Here is a 14383-nt window from a genome sequence, read left to right as displayed (position 1 = left end):
GAAGGGGGAAGGACAAATTAGGAGTATGAAATTAACATATACAAACCACTATATATAAAATAGAAAACAACAAGGATTTACTGAATAGCACAGGGAACTATATTCAATATCTTGTAATAACCTATACTGGAAAAGAATCTGAAGCTGTACACCTGAACCTAACACAACATTTTACTTATTTATTTTTAAATAAATCTATTTATTTTATTTATTTATTTTTGGCTGCTTTGGTTCTTTGTTGCTGTGCGCGGGCTTCTCATTGCGGTGGCTTCTCTTGTTGCAGAGCATGGGCTCTAGGCGCGCAGGCTTCAGTAGTTGTGACACACGGGCTCAGCAGTTGTGGCTCATGGGCTCTAGAGCGCAGGCTCAGTAGTTGTGGCGCATGGGCTTAGTTGCTCTGTGGCATGTGGGATCTTCCTGGGCCAGGGCTTGAACTTGTGTCCCTTGTGTTGGCAGGTGGATTCTTAACCACTGCGCCACCAGGGAGGCCCTAACACAACATTTTAAATCAACTGTAGTTTAATAAATAAAATTAAAAAACAAATATAGTCATTTTTTATCAAATTGGAATCTTCTTTCTCTAGAACATCTTTTTCAGAGAACAGAATGCTAACAACATTCAAAAGATTGTTCTTTAAAATACATGGAATCCTTAGAGTGTGTGTGTTTGGAATCCTTTGGGCTATTATATTTTATACTTTTTTGTTTGCCAGACTACTTGCTAGTATGATTGGCTTAATGAAGTTCATCCGATTCTTGACTTGTATCAAATATCTGAAGTCTGAAATTTGAAAAACCTCTTTGTATTTTTTCTAAGAGACTCAGAGAGCTTGGGGCCAATTTCTGGGGGCAGGGGGCTGATAGCCTCAGTCTGGAGTACAGGGGCTGGAGAATGGCAACTGAGCAGGGCCTAGGACTCAGGACCAAGATAGAAGCTTGAATATAGAATCCTCAGAGTCTGTGAATGCTAGAAGGGGCCCATCTAACTTGGGGAGGCAGATGAAAGCAATCTGAGTGGGAATCTGACACCCAAGAGGGAAGGACAGCCTAATGGCCTTAGGAACTTTGTTAGATGACGGCTGACCTTAAGGTCATGGTGTTTGGTGGAGAAATACTTCCTCTTGAGTTTTAGGGCGGGGGTTGGGGAAGATGGCGTTCCCTGCGTTATCACCTAAACTTGGTCTCTGGAAAACACAGAAATTGCCCCAATTCTGCTTCCCTAGTCATAACTTCCATACTGTAGATCCCCTCACCTCCTGAAGAATGACTCTACTTGAAACATGCCTCCTTTCCTGCCATCCTAGGCGAGTGGCATAGCTTAACCAGTTCCAGGAGGTTCAGGCTGGAGGTGGTTACTCCCGACCACAATGCTATACTGCTTCTCATTGAAAGAAGTCTGAAATATTATTTGGCCAGGGAAAATATTTTAAATTGAAAGTTTTCCCTCCTATCAAATTTTTGGATGCGTTTATACCTAACAGCAGTGATGCCAACTGTGGGAGAGCTGAGAAGCAAAGAATGCAAAAAAACAGAAAACAAAAAGAAAACAAACAAAAAAACCCCAAAGAGGTGTGGGTATTGATTTCACATTTTGTTGGTATTTTCAGGCTATCAAGCAATCATTGTTTCCCTTTCTCCCTTGTTCAGGTTCCAGACTCCGTCACTGCTCGTGGCCTCCGGGTGCTCCCATGAGACAGCCTCCCTCAGCACTACTCCCCTTTTGGAATCCTCTCATGCGCAGGCTTCATCTTACTTCTGTGTAGCTCCCTGCCCAGCACCAAAAATGTTGTCTCATATGTTCAGCCTGGGCAAGGAATAAGTACCAGCCTTGGCCTCTTGCTATGTTTCCTGAAGAGACTTGCCCCAAGGTCACCACCACACAAGGGAAAGGCCTTGGCTCAGCACAGACAAGGCGGGGAATCCAGTGGCTGAGTCACCCTTCCACTTTCCCATCTCTGCTCCTTAGATTCTCCCATGACCACAGAGCCATTTTCCTTCCAGTCTGTGTGTGCTATGGATATGGCTTCCAGGCTTCCTGGCTTCCTGGAAGAGTGCTCCTTACAATACAGGAGACAAAATCATGGATGAAGGCCCAGGAATGACAGTCACCGTGGATTTCTCTGTTCCTGGGTGTCTCTCCAGCTGCCCCAGGTCACTGCCTTCACTATTCCTGGTTTCTGCTATGCTTTGAGACTCTCTGCCAGCCTAGCCCAGGTGAGGAAAATCTTTCCCTTTGGCTCCACTGAGATTGGCTTACATTTCTTAAAAATAAAACTTGTCTGGGGAACTAAAGGGAAAGGAAATCAAAGAGACATATGAAAATTGAGAAGCAAACAGTTCCAGACCACAGATTACCTAAGCGATGACTAGCTGCCGCAGATTACCTTAGCTGGCACTTGGTCCTTGTCCAGTTCAAGTCCGTGCTATGTGTCACCATGCCTTCAAGCCCTGGAGGATCTACCTTGTGTGTTTGGCCTCTTTTACAAGACAGACACCCACTTTGAGCAATCTTAGGCCAAAAAAAACCATGGAATATTTTGCTCATAAATTCAAAGATGGGTTGAAACTGAGAAGTGGGAAAGGGCAGGGATAGATCTCAGAAATAACTAGAACTCAAGAATCAAGATTCCTATATATGTGCCTTTCTCTGGATGTGGGCTTCATTTCAGAGTAAGTGGCAAAACACTCGGCTGTTGAAAACTCTCAAGATTTACACCTTGCGGTTTTTACCATTGAAGAGGCACTGCAGCTATTTTCTATTTTTAGTATTTAAAGAATCTCAGGTTTGGCTTGGGTCTGATGCTCACTAGGAAGCATTCAGCTATGGTGGGGGGGAAGAGTCATGTTAGAATGTGATAGCTGTAGAGGTCACATTTCAAATCAGGGAGAAAAGAGTAGACTGTTCAATAAATGATGTTGAACAAATAGCTATCCAGGGACTTCCCTGGTGGTGCAGTGATTAAGAATCCACCTGCCAATGCAGGGGACACGGGTTTGAGCCCCAGTCCGGGAAGATCCCACTTGCCACGGAGCAACTAAGCCCGTGCACCATAACTACTGAGCCTGCGCTCTAGAACCCGCAAGCCACAACTACTGAGCCCACGGACCACAACTGCTGAAGCCTGCATGCCTAGAGTCCATGCTCCGCAACAAGAGAAGCCACCGCGATGAGAAGCCTTAGCATCACAATGAAGAGTAGTTCCCGCTCACCACAACTAGAGAAAGCCCACGTGCAGCAATGAAGACCCAATGCAGCCAAAAAAAAAAAAAAAAAAAAACTAAAAGTATTAGAAGAAAATATAGGAGTATATCTTTAAGATCTTAGAAGAGGGAAGGTCTTTTTGAGATATGAAAAGCAAAAAGCATACAGGAAAAGAGGGATACAACTAAAAAACACACCAAAAATTAAGTTAAAAGTCGTGATGTTGATGGGTATTCTTGTAATTCAGGTCAGGTATCCTGGGAAATAGACTCTGAGATGGACATTTGCACACAGGGAGTTTGTGGGGAGTTCTCTAGGGATCAATACCTACGGGGGAGTGATGGAAGCAGGACTGGGCAAAGGGCAAAGTGGAACTGTGGTACAGTCTCACGAAGGCTTAGACGATCCTGATCCCACAGGGAGCTCTGGAACTGAGTTGTCCTGAATTGAGGAAAGGAGGTTGACTTTTATTCCCCACACTGACCAGTCAGTGGATGTGGGCAGCTTCCAGGAAGGGGGCATGACCTGGGTGAAGGCAAGTTCTAGAGAGAGACTCAGCTGTGAGCTGTCAGCTACCTACGTTCCCAGCTTCTGGGGGAATGGGTGCATCGTTTCTGAAATGAATAAGTTGGTTGGCACCCCACAGCATCTGTTACGCTGATATATAGATCAGAAAAAAGAGTAGTAATCATATTATATAAAGAACTTTTACCTCTCAATAAGAACAAGACATAGTACCCAACAAAGCACTTTGCAGAAGATATAAACAGGAAATTTGCAGAAGAAATAAAAATGGTCAATACACCTTAGTAATGATCAGGGAACTACAAATCAAAACAAGATGTAATTTTTTAACGATCAGATTGTGAAAAATTAGAGAGCTTAACAAATTTTGGCAAAAGTCTAGAAAATAGATATTTTTATATACTGCTGGTATGAGTGGAAGAAGTGGTGATGCCAATTCTACCCAGAGATCTACTTCTCAATATCTACAATAACATTACTACATGTGTGTAAGGAGGCATTGCTTGTACTAGAAAAACAATGGAAACAACCTAAAAGTCCATCAATTGGAGAAAACTAAATAATCTTTGGTATAATCACACAATGAAGTAGTACATTTGTATTTGGGGTAATTAATCCAAAAAGATGATTATACACACACACACACACACACATATTTATATAAATTGATGAGTTGCAGAATGATGAATATGTGCAGGTGATAAGATTTATATTTAAAAATTACACACATCTAACATGATACCATATATTTTCTATGGATACATATATAAGTATGTAACAGTACAGAAAAAGGTCAAAAACTATATACAATGAACACACAAGAGAGGTTGCCCTTGAGAAGAATTATGGGAAATAATATTTCAATTAAAAAAAGAATATTTTCATATTTTACTTGGAAATTAAAAATTAGTAGTTTCAGCAGATGCTGTTGGCTACCACTGTCACCATGGCCCTGATTAACCTATTGCAGTGTTCTCAACGCTAGCTGTATTTCAAAATATATAAAATGCCTTGGGGCTTCCCTGGTGGCGCAGTGGTTGAGAATCCACCTGCCAATGCAGGGGACATGGGTTCCAGCCCTGGTCCGGGAAGATCCCACATGCCGTGGAGCAACTAAGCCCGTGCGCCACAACTACTGAACCTGAGTGCCACAACTACTGAAGCCCGCACGCCTAGAGCCCGAGCTCTGCAACAAGAGAATCCACCGCAATGAGAAGCCCGCGCACCACGCTGAAGAGTAGACCCCGCTTGCAGTAACTACAGAAAGCCCGCGCGCAGCAATGAAGACCCAACAACGAAGACCCAATGCAGCGAAAAATAAATAAATAAATTTATTTAAAAAAATATATATATAAAATGCCAATGCCTAGGTCTTACCTCAGATTCATGTTTGATTATTCTGTTCTTGGGCAAAGTTTTGGAAAGTCCTGGATGATTTTAATGTGCAGCTGGGGCTGTGAACTGCTGATCCAAGACAATCGTGGTGAGTGTATTTCCCTTGCAAGTGATTGGTTATGGAAAAAGCATGTGCCTCGATCATGGGGTATGGAAGCTTCTGGGAGAGGGCTTCCTCATTGACTAAAAAGTGAGACACAGGAAGAAATTTTCTGTCTTCTTCTGTTGGACATTGTCATGGCTGAATATGACGTCTGAATCTACCACAATTATCTTGAGTCATGAGTGAAGCTGAGCTGGCCCAAAGACCAAACTCACATGCTGAAGATGGTAGAGGGAAAGATAGAAATAACCTGGGTCGCTGACGATAAAGCAGTGAGTCACCGAATTAGCCAAGACTGGATTGCCCTCCCTTAAGACTTGTTACATAACACGATAAATGGTCCTTATTGTTGAAGTCTATGTCCTAACTGACACAATAGTATTATGTTAAGCCATATAAAATTGCTGATATCTTACCATTTTTTAAACCTACTTTTTTCCATCATCACTGCGGATCCAAGGCAGATGTCTTCCTGACCTACTTTCATCACCTTCAATTTCCTTATCTGTTTCATTATATTTTTCTCCACCCCAAAGATCTGTCATCTTTCATTAATTTCAGTATCCACAGTGATAACTGATCTAACATCCTAGTACAGAGTCTTAATAGCTCTGCTATTCATTCACAGGTATTCATCCAAATTTTAATCTATATGTACAATCTATTTTTTCTACATATGGATATATGATATCTCTTAGCCAAAACAATCAGCTGAGAAGATCAGAAAACATGTTGTACAACTTGTTCTGATAGAAGGTAGATCAACTGCTGTAACAAACAATGCTAAATTTTAGTGGCTTAATGCAAAAAAGTTTATTTCTTGCTCTTGTCATAGTCCAATGGAGGGAGCGGAGTGGGAAGGTAGCTCTGCTTCACGTGGCTTTCAGCTCAATAAAATCACTGATTATGTGGTTTTAATCACCCAATATTTTGTGTTGTAATGGCAGTAGTTATTTAACTAAAGGATTAAAAAAAATACAAAATGTACTTGTATTCAAAGTATATGCAATTTAAATATATTTTCATAAAAATGTAAATTAAAGAAATAAAAAAAAATTTTAACGTATTTATTGTTCTTCTAAGATATTTAAATTATCTATCAAAATTAAAAGGCAAAATAGAAAACATTATAGAGATGAATATCAACATTTTAAATCAAAATTATTTAAATAAACTAATTTTTTTAGTTTAAAAAATTTAATTATCTCTATGAATTTTTATAAAAATAAAACTATTCATGATTCTAGTGTTCAATGTCCCTTTAACCACCAATGTAAACAATGGATATCATACTTCATGCGTGTTTCCTCTACACCTACATGTCTATCAATTTAAAAGTAATATAAATTAATTATTTTGTAGCCTCCGTTATACGTGTTGCAAATGCAGGCATACTGAAATATGGAGAGACAAGAAAATAGACACTCAGCACTACTACGTGAAAATGATGCTCATTGTAATGCAAGTCTCCATTACGATCATGCTGAGAAAGAATTTGACAAGTTAATTAATTGTCTTTTCCCCAACTGCTTCCTCTCTTCAAATTCTGCCTGCACTCAGAAGCAGCAGCACAATCTACGCACCTTGAGAGCATTTGGATGCAGTCAAGGTGTGTTCCCCTGGGGCTTAAACAATGTCAGTCATGGGAGCCGATGTCCAGGGTATCAGGTTGTCTTATGTCAGAACTGAGCACCAGAGCCTAAGTAAAAGAGATCTCCACATATTCTTAAATATATTTACTATTCTCTAGCACTAGTATTTGAAAGTGTCCTGCACGTCCACTCAGACTCAGTTCCCTGATCTCCTCAACACTGACCTTTTCCTCCACCCCTCTTCATCTCCCATTCCCATGACAAGGACCACACCTGGGCACTTTGTCATCACATGAGCTTGCGGCTTCTCAGATATCTTAACTTCCAACATCCCACTCCAACCACAACCTTCTGCTCCCCCAGCTTTCTCTCTTGTCAATTCCCTGTGCCATTATCATCCCATCTAGCAAAGGCTAGAAGAATCCAACTCTCTGATTTCTACACGCCAAGAGTGCTGCTGGAGAAAATCACTCAACCTGGCAGACTGGAGCCACTATCAATCACTGGTCCTCAGTGTCAACTGGGCTTTCAGTGCTGCCTGATCACCTGTTCTTCCACAGTCAAGGATGGATCCAAGGAAGCTTATACAATTCGTGGGATCATCTTTATTTTTTTTATTTATTTATTTTTTCATGGGATCATCTTTAAAAGAATAATACACAATTACAGTTACAAAGTTAGGTACAAAATTGGACATTGATTTAGAATGAAGAAATCCACCACCCCCAACCAAAGGTAATTAGAGCCGTGGGAATTTAAGATCTTCTGAGATCTCTTTAGGTAATTTGATAGCAATGCTTGCATAAAAATGCCTTCAGAAAGCAACCTGGCTTCCCGCCCCCCGCCACCTAGAATACAACTTCCAGCAACTCCCTTAACGCACAGGGGCCCAAGTAAGCTTCAAAAACTTCATAGTGAAAATGCCTCTTAGGTTACAATATGGAGAGGTTCACGTCCTCTCCATATTCTCAAGCCACTCCACCCAACAGCTCCCTTGAACTATTAACAGCTGGTTTCTCCTCTGATTTCATGGAGAACTGGGAAGCCATCAGTCTTAACTCCTCAACTTTCTGCTACAAAACCAGCAAACTTGTCTATATCCCACTCGTATTTTCTTCCTTGCCTCTTTCCACAGTGGAAGAGGTGTCACTCCATCCATGAAGATTGTTTAATCTTCATGTTGAGAATTTCTCTTAACATTTGTCTCCTTCTTTCATCAAAGATGAAGTTCATGTTTCTATTTGTTGCCCTCCTTGGCTCTTTGTGGGTGGTTTACAAGTAGAGCCATATGGAACCTAGAGATCCACACTTGCTCCCTTGGCTTCTGTGACCTGCATTCTTCTGGTTCTCCTCCTCCTTCTGGGATTTCTTTGCAGGTTCTTCTTCCTCTACTTGCCCCTTAAATTGTAGATACCCTCACGCCACCATTAGATCATTCATTTATTAAAACAAGACACACACTTTGTGCCAGGATTGTTGCAAGCATGGGCGGTAGGAAGTGAGCCAGAGAGATTCTGTTTTGTCCCTCACTACAAGGACACGTGGCAGAAATGCCCATGCTAGTCTGGGATGGAGGGAAGAGATCTAAGAAGACGTCCTAAAACAAGTAGCATACGCTTAACAAGACTTTTTCACTAGGTGAAGAGAAGGTAAAAAGTGGTCCAGGCAGCAGGCTCAGAGGGGGCAAAGCATATATCACATCTGAGAAGCTGAAAGAAGGGAGTTGGGGGTTGGAAGGTGAGAAATGAGAGGTAGGTAGGGATCCAGTAAGGAGGGGCCTTATGAGCCCTGGTGAGAATTTGGACTTTATTATTATTATATATTTTTGGCTACACCACACGGCATGCAGGATCTTCCCTGACCAGGGATGGAACCCACGCCCCCTGTGTTGGGAGCTTGAAGTCTTAACGACTGGACTGCCAAGGAAGTCCGAATTTGGACTTTATTTTGAGGGCTACAGGAAGCCTCAACTACTACCCAAACTTGGTAACATCCCTGCTTCTACTTTTCCCCCGGACTAACCTGTGCTCCATTCTGCAGCCAAAGTGACCTTAAAATTTGTCACGTCACGTCACTCTCTTGCTTAGAACATTTTGGTGTCCTTCTATTATCCAACGGGTTAAATCCCAAACTCCTTAACAAGCTTACGAGACCCCACATAACCTGGTCACAGCACGCTGACCAGGCTCCAGCCTGATGCGATTTCTTTGATTTCTCTCAGTTAGATACTCTGTTGTCTCTGGACCCCTTTCTCCCGCTACTTGTATCCTGAGCATCATGTCTGCTGGGAAGCCTTCATTGGCCTCCCTCCAGTCTGTATTCAGTACTCCTCCCATGAGCTCTCATTTACACCCTGGACATCCTCTCAATATTTAATATATGAGACAATAGCAAGTGACCGGGCATCTTCTATGACTCTGTAAACTCCAGCATACAGCTCACAATATAACCGTAATATTTGTTGAATAAATAAGTGAACAAAAAATAAAATAGGGGATGTAGTCAATGTCTTCTATGATCACTTCTAGCTCTAAAAAGTACATAGTTCTTTGCAGGTGCTGTCTGACGCAGGTGACTTAGGAACAGTTCGATAATTTACTTTTAAAAAGATAGTGGGAGTCAAATTTCTATTCATTGAGTTCCTATTTCCATTAAATTGGAGTAACTACTATATTGGATTTTTTCCCTCAGCTCAAAGGTTCTTAAAATATCAACACAGAAATGAAAAGAATCTTCTCAGCTTTTCTTTAAATATGTTCAATCTTGCCCATTTTCCCTACAAGCAAAAATGTTTTTCTCTCTAAGGAAATGACTTCTATGCTGGTAGTTTCCTTAAATGAACTGTTTCCATTTGTTCAATCCAATTAAAACATTCAGCTAAAGTTTACTGACAGTCCATCATGTGCCAGGCTCAGTCCTGGGGATATAAATAAGGCATTTGAACTTATAGTCATTTGACCAGCTTATAGTCTGGAAAAAGACTCTTGAACAGATAACTTAAAAAATGTTTCACTTTCTCAACTATTTCTGGTTCAGGACATGCTATATTCTTTACAGTTTAATTCAAAAATCTTTATTTACTAGTAAATAATGTGCAAGTAATTGTGGGTGACCTCAAAGGTGAGCAAGAGATGATCCTTGCCTTTGAGGAGCTTATGGTCTATGAGGGAACAAAAGGACAAGTAAAAAAATGACTGTCAGGAAGGCAGAATAGGGGAGTTTTAAGAGACACAGAAAGGTTAAAGGAGTAAGAGTCCACATCCACGGGGCGGGAGCAGAGAAGGAAGAGGGGAACCAGAAAACAAAAATGTTCTCAGCAGAAGTGCCATTTGAAAAGGGCCCTGAAGTACTGAGAGAATTGATGTAGGTGCCTTATGGAATCATATATTATTTATTATTTGTCCTTTTGTATCTGGCTTATTTCACTTAGCATAATGAAAAGACAATTTTTATGTAATCAAATGTATTGCTCATGAGTTTTAAAAATACACTGTAACAGGGCTTCCCTGGTGGCACAGTGGTTAAGAATCCACCTGCCAACGAAGGGGACACAGGTTCCAGCCCTGGTCTGGGAAGATCCCACATGCCGCGGAGCAACTACGCCCATGCACCACAACTACCGAGCCTGAGCTCTAGAGCCTTCAGGCCACAACTACTGAAGCCCGTGTGCCTAGAGCCCGTGCTCCACAAGAAAAGTCACTGCAGTGAGAAGCCCACGCACCACAACGAAGAGTAGCCCCTGCTCACTGCAACTAGAGAAAGCCCGCGTGCAGCAACGAAGACCCAATGCAGCCAAAAAAAAGTAATTAATTATTAAAAATAAATGAATAAATAAAATACACTGTAACAAAAATAAAAGGACCATCAAAACCTAGAAAAACATGTTTGCAACATATATGACAAAGGGCAAATGCATTACGGTGGTTACCAGGGGCTGGGGACAGTGGGGGGACGGATAGAGGGTTAGTGCTTAATGGGTACAGAATTTCAGGTTGGGAAGATGAAAAAGTTCTGGAGAGGGACAGTGGTGATGGCTGCACAAAAATGGGAATGTATTTAATGCCATGGACTGTACACTTCAAAATAGTTAAAATGGTAATTTTGTTGTTGTTGTTGTTATGGGCATTTTAACCACAATAATGACAATTAAATGTTTCAAGGATCCTTGGGTTTGTATCTGCTTAGAAAGACTTCCCACGCCTGAAGATGATAGAGTTGTTTATTCTTCTAGAAGTATTGTTTGTTAATATGGAGTTGGTAGGAGAACCAACTTTTACATAGGTGTTTGAGGTGAAAAGAGGCTTCTGCAACAGTCAGCGGAGAAAGTGACAAGGACCTGAAGTAAGGGGATGCAGTGGAAGGGCCAGTGTCTTCCGACTGGGAAAATAGGATGAAAGGATTTGGCTTTCAACTGGATATATGCATGGTAGGTACTTGAATGTTTGTTGATCGAGAAGGGAACAGAAAGTCAATACAGAGAACCCCTGAGGTTTCTAACCCAGGCAGCATGTACAATAGTAATAACATTTATTGATTGATACTAATATTCACTGACACAGGAAGATTAGGTTTGTGGGTGGAATAGGACGTGTTCCATTTTGGACATGCTACTATTTTTAGAGGCAGGCAGGTCAGCCATCTGGGTGATTTCCAGAAAGCAATCAAAAGTGGATCTGCTGTGGAAAAACATTAAGGGGGAGAAATTTGACTTGGAACTCAGCCAATCAAGATGATTGCTGAAGCTATGGGATTCTATGGGAGAGTATAAGAGTGTCAAGAGAGAATGGATAAGACCTTGAAGAATTTTAGCCCTTCAGTGGGACGAAGAGGAAGTATAGCCAGAGCGGCAAATAATTTGTAGAAAAGGTACTTGAAAGGGGCTTGATGAAAGGGTTTTAACAACAGGAGACTGGAGGGTTGGGGTAGTGGAGGTGGTTAAAGAGTTCCCAGCAGAAATAAGAATGTGAAGAAACAGCGAGCAGGAAAGCGCTCCACCAAAGAAGCCCTTCAGTAAACCAGATGTTGAATAAATTTGTTGTAGAATCGGAGGTTTCAAGGATGGGTTAGTCAACATCATTACTGTGGAAGAGAAGATGATGACCAAGAACAGGCCATTTCCCTCAGGGTAACTGTGACTATTGACATTTGGTTGCTTGAGCATGAAAAGTCTGACAGCATTTGATCTACTTCACTTAAGCTCCAGCCAAAGATATCCGGTAAATTTGGAATGTCTCAGGTTTCTAAACATAGTCAGCGTCCTCTATCCTAGGGTTAGGTTGGGTGTTCCAATTTCCTTTGTTGTGACGCATCTTTGTGCCAGATCCCAAACAGGTGCTTTTCAGTCTACCTTCATCATTACTTTTTGTTTGTTGTGTTTGTTTTTGAAGTGTTTTTTTTTTGTTTTGTTTTTTGCTGTACGCAGGCCTCTCACCGCTGCGGCCTCTCCCGTTGTGGAGCACAGGCTCCGGACGCGCAGGCTCAGCGGCCATGGCTCACGGGCCTAGTCGCTCCGCGGCATGTGGGATCTTCCCGGACCGGGGCACCAACCCGTGTCCCCTGCATCAGCAGGCGGACTCTCAACCACTGCGCCACCAGGGAAGCCCTGTTTTTGAAGCTTTGTTAATTTTTTTAAATGAGAAATTGGATGAGATCATGTTTCTAGGGAAAGGTGATAATGGCAGCAATGTTACTGTCCATGGTTCAAGTATCATACTGCACACGTGTGCTGTCAGAGGGTTAAGCCCAACTTGAGTTCTACTTTCCCCAAAGACCCTACACCTGGTTTCAAAGAGTCACAGTTTGGTTGCTATTAAAAAGATACGTAGAATTAACAGCTTGAAAAAAACTTCAGAGTTCCATTTTTCATTCTCAGCCTGGCAAAGATATACAAAGTTTGATAACTGTGGGAAAGCAGGCACTTGTCCTACAGCGCTGGTGGGAGAGTGAATTGCCATGACCTCTTTGGAAGGCAACTGACAATATTTACCGAATGCACATATCCTCTGACCCAGGGTATTCGAGACAACATGATTCCCCGCAGCATAATCTGTTGTGGCAAAGATGGCAACAACCTAAAATGCCCATCAACAGAGGCTGGTTAAATAATTATGGTGTATCTTCACCACGAAATACTTTAGGCGTTACTGCTTCTTTATGCATAAAATAGCTCTGGAACTATACGTTAGAAACTGGTCACCCTGGTGGCCTCTGGGAGGGGACTGGGCTAAAGGGACAGGGATGGGAGGGACTTTTCATTTGCCTTCTATACCTGATGAATGTATAACCTACCTCCACCCACCACTCTGAATGAAGCAAGACAGTTTCCTGGTGGCAGAGAGTACACTAATAGTTTTTAACATATTAGGAATCTTGAGATAAATCCTAACCACAGTCCTGAGTTATGATGGGAATCATTTAGAGAAGTTCAGGAGTTGAAGGCCATCTCATGTTTCCCACCCACCTTTTTTCCCCATACAGAACACAAGGCATGAAGGAAGGGAAGGATAAGAGCAAGACAACACAAAGGAGCCATGAAGCCAAGAACTTGTAGGACAGACACTTTATTAAGACTTGCTTATAATAAAACATTCAACCCTTTGACGTGTCCATTAGTTTGTTATCTTGTTTTTTGCTGGAGACCACAGCCTGATGCCCAAAAGCCCTTAGCCTCATCTTACGTCAGTCTAGTCAATGGCTGCCTATTTTATAGTTCAACTAATTGAGAGTCAGGAAAATCTGGTCTTAACATCCCAAATTAAGGGCTGTAAGATTTGCAACCCATTTATATAAAGTGCTTATGTTCAGTGCAAAAAGGGCAGACTCAGAAAGGCAAGCAGATGCCAGGAAATGATGTTTTCTGGGAGACAGATGCATTTTATGACTCAAAGCCACTTGTCACACTTTCCCATAAAGGGGTCTAGTATTTTCTTTTCAGTCTCTCCCCTCTCTAAGAGGACCAAAACTTTGAATCTGACAGATGCTCTTACAGTTGTTTATTTTACTATTAAAAAAACCTGGTTCAGAGGGAAATCCACAGGGTTTCTAAGTGCCAGAGATAGTGACTTTGGCTTCTAGCGCCGGTTTCTCTCAGCAGCAAACGTGAGATCAACAGGCTGAGCTCTGGCTGGTGGGAGGCTCGCAGCTGCGGAGCTTTCCTCACACCCCTCATTTGCAAATCCAAGTCATGGACTATGGCAGACCTTTTCCAAAACGCCGTCACATCTCTGGTGGGAAGACAGGCCAATGCTTATTAAAGGAGCACTTCACCTAGTTGCCCAACTGGACATGACCTATTTCACCATCCCCTTGTTTAATTCTTCTTTATAAAAAGTACATTTATTTATTTATGGCTGAGTTGGGTCTTTGTTGCTGTGCACAGGTTTTCTCTAGTTGTGGCGAGTGGGGGCTACTCTTCGTCGCGGTGCACGGGCTTCTCATTGCAGTGGCTTCTCTTGTTGCAGAGCACGGGCTCTAGGCGTGCAGGTTCAGTAGTTGTGGCACATGGGCTTAGCTGCTCCGTGGCATGTGGGATCTTCCCGGACCAGGGCCCGAACCTGTGTTCCCTAC

Source organism: Phocoena phocoena, chromosome 2 (genome assembly GCF_963924675.1).
Source record: "Phocoena phocoena chromosome 2, mPhoPho1.1, whole genome shotgun sequence".
Classification (NCBI taxonomy): domain Eukaryota; kingdom Metazoa; phylum Chordata; class Mammalia; order Artiodactyla; family Phocoenidae; genus Phocoena; species Phocoena phocoena.
Note: the sequence above shows the minus strand (reverse complement) of the source record.